General features: G+C 52.4%; 1 non-coding gene across 1 annotated transcript; it reads left to right on the top strand.

The window, feature by feature from the left end:
* The first annotated feature begins 2,962 nt into the window (after nt 1–2,962).
* On the top strand, nt 2,963–3,148 carry LOC123360804. Its single transcript, XR_006576068.1, has one exon. It is a non-coding gene; the product is annotated as a U2 spliceosomal RNA (small nuclear RNA).
* Nucleotides 3,149–10,077: the final 6,929 nt, after the last annotated feature.

Here is a 10,077-nt window from a genome sequence, read left to right as displayed (position 1 = left end):
GAACCCCTCATCCCCCTGCACCCTAATCCTCAGCCCCATCCCTGAGCCCCCCCCGCAGGATGAACCCCTCATCCCCCTGCACCCTAATCCTCTGCCCCAGCCCTGAGCCCCCCCGCAGCATGAACCCCTCATCCCCCCGCACCCTAATCCTCAGCCCCAGCCAGAGCCCTCACCCCTGCACCCTAATCCTCAGCCCCAGCCAGAGCCCTCATCCCCCTGCAACCTGATCCTCAGCCCCAGACAGAGCCCTCATCCCCCCGCACCCTAATCCTCTGCCCCAGCCCTGAGCCCCCCTGCACAGCATGAACCCCTCATCCCCCTGCACCCTAATCCTCTGCCCCAGCCCTGAGCCCCCCCGCAGCATGAACCTCTCATCCCCCCGCACCCTAATCCTCTGCCCCAGCCCTGAGTCCCCTCCTGCATCATGAATCCCTCATCCTCAGCCCCACAGCCCTCACCCCTGTATTCCCTCCTATCCCCAAACTCCCTCCCCACAAGGTGCACCCCTCCCCCTTCCCACATACCACTTCCCAACCCCAAACTCCATCCCAAAGCCTGCACCCTTCACCCCCTCCTGCACACCCACCCCTGCCCCAGCCCAGAGCCTGCACCCAAACTCCATCCCAAAGCCTGCACCCCTCCTGCACCCTAATCCCCAGCCCAGGATCTGCACCCCAGACCTCCCCCTCCCGAGCCCCCTCCCAGAGCATTAGGCAAGTGGGAGCAGAGTTTGGGGGTGCAGAGTTGGGGGGCGGGTTCTGGGCACCACCAAAATTTCTACAAACTTGCCACCCATCTCTGCAGGAGGTCTCCGCAGGCAGGGTAAGCTGCCGTGGCAGGGGGTGGGGTGGGGAGGAAGTCTCCCCAGGCAGGGTTAGCTGCCATGGGGGGATGGGGGGAGTAGTTGCTGCAGGGGGGCTCCCCGGGTGGGGGACCGAGTTACCTGCGGGGGTGGGGGAACGGACAGACGCGGTTAGCTGGGTGGGAGGGTGCAAGGTGGAAGTTTCACCTAGGGCCCAAAACTTCCTTGCACCCGCCCTAGGGCTTTCCGCACCCCTGACAGGCTGATTAGACACCTGCAGCCAATCAAGGCAGAGCTACTCAGGGCACTTGGATTTAAAAAGGAGTCAGTTCAGTTTGTGGTGTGTGTGTGAGGAGCTGGGAGCAAGAGGCGCAAGGAGCTGAGAGGGAGAGGGTGTAGCTGCTGGAGGACTGAGGAGTACAAGCGTTATCAGACACCAGGAGGAAGGTCCTGTGGTGAGGATAAAGAAGGTGTTTGGAGGAGGCCATGGGGAAGTAGCCCAGGGAGTTGTAGCTGTCATGCAGCTGTTACAGGAGGCACTATAGACAGCTGCAATCCACAGGGCCCTGGGCTGGAACCCGGAGTAGAGGGTGGGCCCAGGTTCCCCCCAAAACCTCCCAACTCCTGATCAGACACAGGAGGAGTTGACCCAGACTGTGGGTTCCACCAGAGGGGAAGATCACTGAGGTGAGCAAATCTGCCAATAAGCGCAGGACCCACCAAGGTAGAGGAGGAACTTTGTCACAGCCTCTAATTGCAGCATTTTTAAACGGTCTCCATGCTGCTTGCAGGGTCCTAACACTTGCCACAGCAGCTCCTTTTAATTTCCCTCCAACCATCTGTACTTATGCCGATAGGTCGACTTTAGGTCTTTAACTTTGATTGGTAGCTGAGAAGATGGTATATCGGACAGAAACCCGTTCGACAAACCTCTTCATTTCCTTGTTATTTCCTGACTTCTTTATTCATCACCTTTTCCTTATTTCCCTGCAGATTGACTAGATCTGGGTGCTAGCAGGGGGACCTGACGGGCTCCTTATTTTCTGATTTCTTTCGGAAGCATTGAACTTGCCAGGGCACAGTCAGATTCTGGATGCTCATGTAAATGTAGCACCTCGTGCTCAGCTTTAGTTCTGTTTCTCAGCTCTTTTGGAAAATCGATCTTTAGTCTGACATGTAGCATCCTTGCATTAGGAGATGGCTAATTAATAAGACCATAAACCTTGGCAATCAAATGGAACCTGAAGTCCACAGAAGACCCCGAAAGGCCCTTGGGGAGTGGAGTGCAAGTTGAGGAAGACTTCCCTGCACAGCTTCTCTCTCAATTCTTGTTTTCCTGTATTGAGCACAAAAGTCGGGAATCAGCTCAGGGTAGGGTTATACCATGTGTGTGCAGTGGTTAGACAAGGAACTGGACTGGTATGGAGCAAAACTATCTTATATGTGCCTGATGACTGTACGTTTGAGAAGGAGCAGAAAAGAGCATTGGGGCTGCGGTATAGCGCTTCCATAGGCTTTCTTTGGCCTGTTTTGCTGTAAGAGTTAAAACAGTGAGAGATTGTTAGTCACAGGTCAGTGGGTGGGTTTATGCAAATTAGGCGTGTACAGGGAAACCAGCAAGAGGAAGGAGGGTGAAAGACTTCTCTGTCTTTGAACAGAATTGTGTGTTAAGGGCTCTTGCTTTGAATTCTTCCAGTGGAGTCATTTCGGGGAAGTGATCATCACTTTGAGTTACCTAGTTATCAAAGCCTCGTGAATGGTGTTTGGTGCGTGTCTGGGTGCTCCTTGTGCTGAAGTAGAAAGCAGGGGGGAAGAGTGGCTGCCTAACATCCGAGACTAACAGCATCACTTCTCGGCCTTTGGCTAAGATCAAGAAGCCCTGAACTCACCAATCTGCACTCTACCATGTGAGGGTCATCCTAACCCCATTACTCAGCCCACTTATTCATGCCCATGACTATCTGTAACCTGTTTGTATGAGTGATGTACCCTCAGTGTTTACTGACTGTATCTTGAATTCACCCACTGTATACCCTGCATTGGGGACATGACAGACTGTGTATATGTATATGCTGCCTAACACCAAAATGCTAACATCCATCCACAACCTGTATGTTAGCCCCAATGACATAATAACTGACGCTTTAAACACTTTGTATCGTTTATTCTAAATATTCTCTAAGAAAATTTAAATCTGTTCTTATCAGTTTAATATCTGATAAGTCCTTTATTTAAGGACTGTATGTTAAACTGATTTTTGAAACAAGGGGATGGAATAGGAGCTTGCTCTGTCCACCCCATGCATTGACCTGGTATTGCACTATTTCCAGGACCAGTGCCTCTCCTTTTGGGGAGAATTGTGTGGTTAAAAAAGCAGAATAAGATTCACTCTAAAGATGCTGATTTGAGAAGATTTTTTTTTTAAGTAGTTGGAAAATCAGGTCTCTTTAGCACTTAGGTTCTTCATAACAACGTATTGTTAAAATTCCTTGGGAGTGTTTTCTGAGTCTACAGCTGTGAGTTTCTTTGTCTTGCTGGAAAATTGTTTTAAAAGCTGAGATTCTTCTGTTTGCTGTGAGTTTTTTCAACAACATGAGGGATGAATGCTTTCCAGACTGAGGGTCTGTTTGGGAGATGGTTGGTTGGGGGGGCGGGGGACACAGATTGGCAATATTCGAGGTCACATGTATATCAATAACTGGATGAGTTACACAGGCTTCTCCCCACCCAGCCTACGTTCCATGTATCTTGACTGAGCCTGCCACCCACCATCCCAGAGCAGAAGCCTGAAGCCTGAGCCCCACCGCACGTGGGGAGGAGGGGAACTCCTGCTTGTTGCCTGCTCCTGCAGTGTTTATGACTCCGGAAGCGGGTAGGGACCAGCCCCTGCAGGCAGTCGGGGGGAAGAGCCGCTGCTTTGCTGCCCCCGACTCCCCCTCAATTACAGCCCAGGAGGCTGTGGCCACAATAAAAGCCCCTGGTGGCCACATTTGAGAAATGCTGGAGCCTCACAGTAAACAAATCCCAGCAGGTTTGTCACTCCCTGTCCCCCACCCTGGGGATTTTCTGCCCCCTCCCACCCAGACCAACCTTCCTGGAAGTTCCCACCCCCTATGTATTTACTGCCCTTTCTCCCCGCCACGGGAACCCGCCAGCAACTCCCTGCTCATCCCTCCCTCAACTGGCTCCACTGCAGCCATTTCCCTTCCCCGGCCCCTGGGAGGACGGAATGAGCTGGAGCAAAACATGGATGTTGCGCTGCAGCCTGTTAGGGTAAAAAGGGCAACTGGGAACATGTCAGAACAGGAAATAATTTCCCAGCACAATTCCCCCCAGGCTCTTTCCCTGCACACGGATATTCCAGCTTGTCCTGCATGTGACAGAAAAATTCAAATCTAAGGCTGTCAATTAATCGCAGTTAACTTACGCTATTAACTTTAAAAAAATCATAATTAATCTGTTTTAATCACACCATTAAACAATAGAATACTAATTTAATTTTTTTGTTTTTCTACATTTTCAAATATATTGATTTCAACTACAACACAGAATACGAAGTGTACAGTGCTCACTATATATAGTTTTATTACAAATATTTACACTGTAAAATATAAAGTACTGTAGTGCAATCTCTTTATCATTAAAGTGCAACTTGTATATGTAGATTTTTTTTTTGCTGTTGCAGAAGTGCACTCAAAAAGAAAACAATGTAAAACTTTAGAGTCCAGTCAGTCCTACTTCTTGTTCAGCCAATCGCTAAGACAAACAAGTTTGTTTACATTTACTGGAGATAATGCTGCCCGTGTCTTATATACGTCACCTGAAAGTGAGAACAGGCTCGCTCATGGCACTTTTGCAGCCAGTGTTGCAAGGTATTAACGTGCCAGATATGCTAACATCCATATACCTTCATACTTCAACCACCATTCCAGAGGACATGCTTCCATGCTGATAACGCTCGTTAAAAAAATAATGCATTAATTTGTGACTGAAGACCTTGATGAAGAACTGTATGTCTCCTGCTCCATGGTTTTATCCGCATTCTGCCATATATTTTGTTTTACGGCAGTCTTGGGTGATGACCCAGCACATGTTGTTCACTTTAAGAACACTTTCACTGCAAATTTGACAAAATGCAAAGAAGGTATAATGTGAGATTTCTAGAGATAGCTACAGCGCTCAACCCAAGGTTTAAGAATCTGAAGAGCCTTCCAAAATCCAAGAGGGATGAGGTGTGAAACATGTTGTCAGAAGTCCTCAAAGAGCAACACTGTGATGCAGACACTGCAGAACCTGAACCACTAGACAGGAGAATCAATCTTCAGTGGGTGGCATCTGACTCAGATGAGGAATATGAAGGTACTTTGGCTCGTTATTGAGCAGTACCTGTCATCAGCATGGAAGCATGTCCCTGGCCTCTGATTGCTAGAAGCTGGGAGGGGAGAACAGGGACTGGAGCTCTCCATGGCTGCCTGGTCTGGTCACTCCCTCTGAAGCCCATAGCCAGGGCCAGCCATAGGGGTGGGTGCCACCAGGGAATTGCCCAGGGGTACCATGGTCAAGGGCGGTGCTGTACGGTGGCAGAGAGGTGTGTGCTGGCGGTGTAAAGTCAGAAACTGCTCCCGGCTGGCAGGGGAGTGCTGCTTGGGGTGGTGCCCAGATTTCTCCCTGCTCCTTCCCAGCATAGGAACATGCGGGGAGGGAGGGGAAGAGAAGGGGGAGAGAGCGGTGATGAGCGGATACTGCTCCCCACAATGTTCCTCCGTGCCCCCCTAGGGGGCTGTGAGGGGGGAGCAAGGAGCCACATCAGGGCTCCCTGCCTCCAGGTCACCTTCCCTACCTGGGCGGCTGCTCTTTGTCCTCCCCTTATGCAGCCCAGGTGGGGAAGGTGACCTGGAGGCAGGGAGCCCTGATGTGGCTCCTTGCTCCCCCCTCACAGCCCCCTAGCGATGTGCGGAGGAGCAGTGTTCAGGGGCGGTGGGGGGAGCGAGCAGCAATGCCAGCTACTCCGTGCATCCAGGTCAGTTTCCCCAAGTGGGCACAGGAGGGGGTGCAGGGGTTAGGGGAAAAGGGGGCACAGTGCAGGGATTAGGGGTGCAGGAGGAGGCAGGGGTTGGGGTGCAGAGCTTGGGGTCAGAGCTTGGGGGCACCAGAGGGGGTGCAGGGTTAGGGGTTCAGTGGTTGGATGCCAGAGGGGGGCGCAGGGGTTAGGGGGACACGAGGGGGCACAGGGGTTAGGGGTGCAGGGTGAGGGGTGCAGGATGGAGGTGCAGGGTTGGGTGTAGGGGTGCCAGAGGTCACAGGTTTTGGGGGCACAGGGTTAGGGGTGAGGGACATAAGGGTGCTGGAGGGGGTGCAGGGTTAGGGGCACCAGAGGTTGGGGATGTAGGGGTTAGGGTGCAGGAGGGAGTGCAGTGGGGAGCACAGGGTTAAGGGTGCAGAGGTTAGGGGTGCCAGAGGGGGGCATGGTTAGGGGTGCAGAGGTTAGGAGGCAGGGTGAGGGGTGCAGGAGGGGGTGCAGGAGGGGGGTGCAGGGGTGCCAGAGGTCACAGGTTTAGGGTTCGGGGGGAGCACAGGGTTAGGGGTGTAGGGGGCACAGGGTTGGGGGTGAGGGACGTAAGGGTGCTGGAGGGGGTGCAGGGTTAGGGGCACCAGAGGTTGGGGATGTAGGGATTAGGGGTGTAGGGGGCACAGGGTTAGGGGTGCAGAGGTTAGGGGTGCCAGAGGGGGCACAGGGTTAGGGGTGTGGGGGAGGACGCAGGGTGAACAGTGCAGGGTTAGAAGCACAGGAAGGGGCATGGGGCTCTCCTGTAGCCCAACCCCACAGGAGATTGACCCCATGTTTAAAGAACAAACCTCTATACTAAGGGCTGCAATATCCACTGGGGTGAGAGAACCTGCACCAGCTGCTTGCTGCCCAGCCTGTGAGAGCTCTGACTGTGCGTCTATAAAGGGAACAGCGAATGGAAGTGAAGTGGCTCCGGGACGCGCTCTGTTAGAGCCCCACCGGGAACAGGGAGCAAAAGTTAAGTTGCCTCCTGTTCTCTAACTGATGGGTGGGGGGAGGGGCAGCAGGGATTAGGGGCATGGAGAACGGGGGGGCCTGACAGGCGTTGGGCTGCGGGGTTCCCTGCTGCGGGGTTCCCTGCTGCAGCTCCGCAGACTGGAGCCTGCTCCTCCTGTGCACGGCCAGCTCCAGCTTTTCTGCCGCCCCAAGCAGGAGGAAAAAAAAAAAGGACAAGCTGTGGCTCTTCGGCGACAGCTCAACCACACTGCTGCTTCCGCGGCAGTTCGGCGGCGAGTCCTCCCCCGCCTTCCTCTTCGGCAGCAATTCGGCGGCAGCTCAAAGACTAAGACAGGGAATGAGGGACCCGCCGCCGAATTTCCGCCCAAGACCCAGACGTGCTGCCCTGATACCGGACGGGCCACCCCTTTGAACTGGCCGCTCCAAGCGCCTGCTTGCTACACTGGTGCCTGGAGCCAGCCCTGCTCCTGTGACAAGCAGGGGCTGGTGCAGAGCGTGGCAGGGCAGGGAGATGACATCTCCCCTAAGGGCGGGGCCTTTTCACAGCAAGGGCAGCACCTCCCCGCAGGAGCACAGACCCCACCTGCTCCTCCTGCTTTCTCCTGACACGACCACTCCCATGGTGCAGGGGGGCCTGTCCTGGCTGGTGGGAGATGGAGGCAGTGGACACTACCATTCCCATGGTGCCGTAGGATTTTCAGGTGGGGTGCCCCCCCCCGGGTTGGGCTCCAGGGGAGGTATGGCAGCTTAAGGGTTTGGGGTGGGGGTTGCTTGGAGGAGGTTTGAAGACCAACAGAGAAGGGGAAGTTGGACACTGGCCAGAATACCAGGAGCTAGCGGGTGATAAGGGGGGTTCTGGGCATCAAAGTGGGAGCTTCCCCCACTTCCCGGCCACAGGCCCACGGGGCTCATGGATGGAGGAGTTTGGTGGGCTGTGGGGGCCCCTGAAGGACTAGCTCAGCGTGTGATGAGTGACTGGGATGTATGCGGGGGCCGGACTGCGGGTTGGGGTGTCCAGGAGGACCCAAGGGAAGGGACTAGGGGGATTAGGGACAGAAGAGGGTGGTGTTGGTGCCATTAGGCATATCCCTAGATAACTCAGGAGGGTAGAAAACCACAGTATTAATGAAGCTTTTCTGTACCAGGCCTGAATGGACCAAAGTTATTTTATGCTTGTCCAAAGTGCTTCCATATTAAACTCTAATTGAACTCCCAGGCTAGTATTGAGAATGGAATGTGTAACAGCTTCTTATCAGTGTAAGACACCAGAAGATAGGGCCCCTTTTTACTATCTCCTGTTTAGTTTAGAAAGAGGGGAGGGGAGACAAGGTAATAAATTCAGAAGTAAACCAAGGTAACAGCCTTGAAAAGTTACGAGATGAATTGTCTGCTGTCAAGGATGATTTAATTGTTAACTATACACTGTATAGGAGTGGGGAGGAGACTAGTGGGGGGTAATGAGGATGCCTTGTTGAAATCATGTATAAGAAGACACACACAGCTTGTATCTGTGTGTGCAGGATTTGAGATGGTAAATATCTCCCTGGCACCTTACTTGAGCTCAAATAAACTTTTTCTGCATTCTCCACCCTGGTGTGATAATTAGTGCGACGCACACCGGGCAACGAACCACTGTTTGCTGCCTCAGGCCTTTTTGGGCCGGCAACAGTCTTGGCGTCCCTGGGTGGGCTCGAGGCAAAATTATGCCTTGCCCGGACTCCTCCAATGGCCGGTGGACGACAGTCACAGCCGATGCCCAGCGCGCACCGGTGCTTTTACCGGGGGCCTCGGCAGAGACGAGTCAGGCTGACCTTGGAGGACACAACGGTGCAACGCGCTCAGATAGTGGAGAAGCAGCTGCGGGCGACGGTGAGGAACCGGTCCTGTGGAAAAGGTAGGAACAGTTCAGTGCTGTTAACCTTTTGTTTGCCTGTTAAGACCTGGGGACGCCCAGTGTCTTCCCATAGGTATGGGGCAGGGATGGAGTACAGGCAGGGCATGGTGTATGCCCCCAGAATGCATTCTAGCAAATTGGAAAGTGTTTGGTTTGGATCCAATGATTAAGGGTAAACTAAAAAGGTTCTGTACAGTTGACTGGCCTCAATATCAACTAGAGAGCCAGGAAAGGTGGCCACCAGAAGGATCACTTAATTACAACATGATCCTTCAATTACTTTTGTTTTGTTAGCAAATGGGTAGCTTTTGAAACTGTTTGTATAAAGAGCTCTTGTAAAAATCCCCCACCATATGCCCCAGAGCTGCACTGGGAGGAGGATTGTCCGTGGGAATAATGGTCTTGGTGTGTGTGTGTGTGTGTATACCAGTGTGAGTGTCTGTTACTGGAAGACGCCCAGATTAACCTGTGAAGCAAATGCTAATGATCAGGAGTAGTCTAACGCAAGCCCAGTAACTAGTGGATCTTTAGGAGATCTGACCCACGGTGGGCTGACTCAGCCTGGCATCGTCCGGCGAGGAAGCTGCCTGGGTCTAGGAATGTGTGAACCCATCTTCCCTCCCCCCCCCCGTAGGGAGAGATTCTTAGTTTATGAGCCGCTAGCGTGGACAGGGCCCCCCTCTTTGTGTGTGTAAGTGGAAAATGGGGGAAGGGACAGTCTAAATATTCTACCTCACCCCCTAAGGGTACCCCAGCATAGTACATGTACGTACATTATGGTCCTGAAACCTGCAGGTATTTAGAGAATTGGAATCTTTACACGCGTAAAAATCCATCTAAACAATGTCCATTAGAATGTACCTTCAATCTAGATAAGATCATATATCTCAGAGGAGCTTTTAATTACCAAAGGAAAAGCCTCTGACACGGTGTGAGCAATTCGTCTAGGAATGGGTTAATTTGAAACTCTGCTAAGCCCAGAGATAAAGAGAGAGCTGCTCTGTGTATTAGGTCAGACTATGTTAAGTACAAAGAAAAATTGCTTTTAGCCCCAGCTGGCTGTGGGAAAATATAGACAGAGGTAAATTAAAGGTAATATAAGTTACAGAACTGAGATTGCATTTGCAAAGCTTAACTGTTCAGTGAGATTTAACAGTCTTTGCAATCCCAGAGCTGGTATGGCTTGGTGACCTGAACTGGGATCTCTGAAAGAGACACTGCAGGAGATTCCAGGGTGTAAAAGAACAGCTCTCCCAAGAGTGGAAGCATGTTGGAAATACTGGATAAGCTGTATACAGAATAATCTCCTGTCCACCTATTCCCCTTCTCTGAATGTTATATACAGACGTGGCCAGT

This window comes from Mauremys mutica, unplaced genomic scaffold (genome assembly GCF_020497125.1).
Source record: "Mauremys mutica isolate MM-2020 ecotype Southern unplaced genomic scaffold, ASM2049712v1 Super-Scaffold_100312, whole genome shotgun sequence".
NCBI classification, from domain to species: Eukaryota; Metazoa; Chordata; order Testudines; family Geoemydidae; genus Mauremys; species Mauremys mutica.
Note: the sequence above shows the minus strand (reverse complement) of the source record. Positions and strands in the feature narration are given on the sequence as shown.